Below are 942 nucleotides of genomic sequence, written 5' to 3'. Positions count from 1 at the left end.
CCGGCCTTTCCCCGGACTCCAAGACTCCTTGTCTCGCAGGATTCCTGGATACCCCACGACAAGATCGAGAGTATCCAAGGGAGACCCGGTGACGAGCCCCCCAACGGAAAACCGGCGAGCAAAGTTTGGTGTGAAAGTCAAGGGTACTATTTAGTTACGCTTACGGAGTTCAGGCCATACGTAGCTGATGTGTATGACGCAGAGGATATCTTCGAGCTAGACCTGGATCTAATAGTATCAGCGACGCGGGACCTCTTTGCCAGAGTTAAGTCCATCACCGGAGAAAGGTCGCGCACTATGGATTCGGTGTCGTCGCCGAGGATCAACCAAGCTGCATCCTCGAACTACGAATCCGCCGCTGAGGATGAGTCAGACACGTCGTCCGAACCACGACGCATGACTTTAGGGCCCTCCGGGGCATCCATGCTGGAAGCGTGGGCGAGGATCCGAGGACAAGAAGTCCCTGTGAACGTGAAGGCTCGGGATCCAGTACACCCCGCCCGTGATCTGATACAAACCAGCCAGGATCGAGCCAGATCCGGCAAGAAGCCAGTGGGACTATCGTCAGATCGGGTTCAAGGTAATCGCCTCACGGATCCGGTCTCGCCAGTGGGCCAGACGGCCACAGGCTCTTCTGACACTTCCTCGGGCACCCTGCAGCGACACGTCGAAGCTGCGATGAGTCGTTTCCTGGCCGAACAGGGTATGAGAGCGCCCGTGCCACAAGTGCAAGTGCTCCACGAACATGGAGCACGAGACGTGGAGATGGAGTCAGTGGAGGGAGACAACTCCCATGATGAGTTCGACCCAGATGATCTGGATGGCCCATCCACTTCGTCAGCAGTGGTAGCAACAGCCACAGCCGGGGCAGGTGGATCGTCCATGTTCCAAAGGGTACGGATCTCAGCCATATCGGATCTGAAGGAGTTCGCGGCAAGGATC

Source organism: Phytophthora infestans, genomic scaffold (genome assembly GCF_000142945.1).
Source record: "Phytophthora infestans T30-4 supercont1.1 genomic scaffold, whole genome shotgun sequence".
NCBI classification, from domain to species: domain Eukaryota; phylum Oomycota; class Peronosporomycetes; order Peronosporales; family Peronosporaceae; genus Phytophthora; species Phytophthora infestans.
This window is presented reverse-complemented; position numbering follows the sequence as displayed.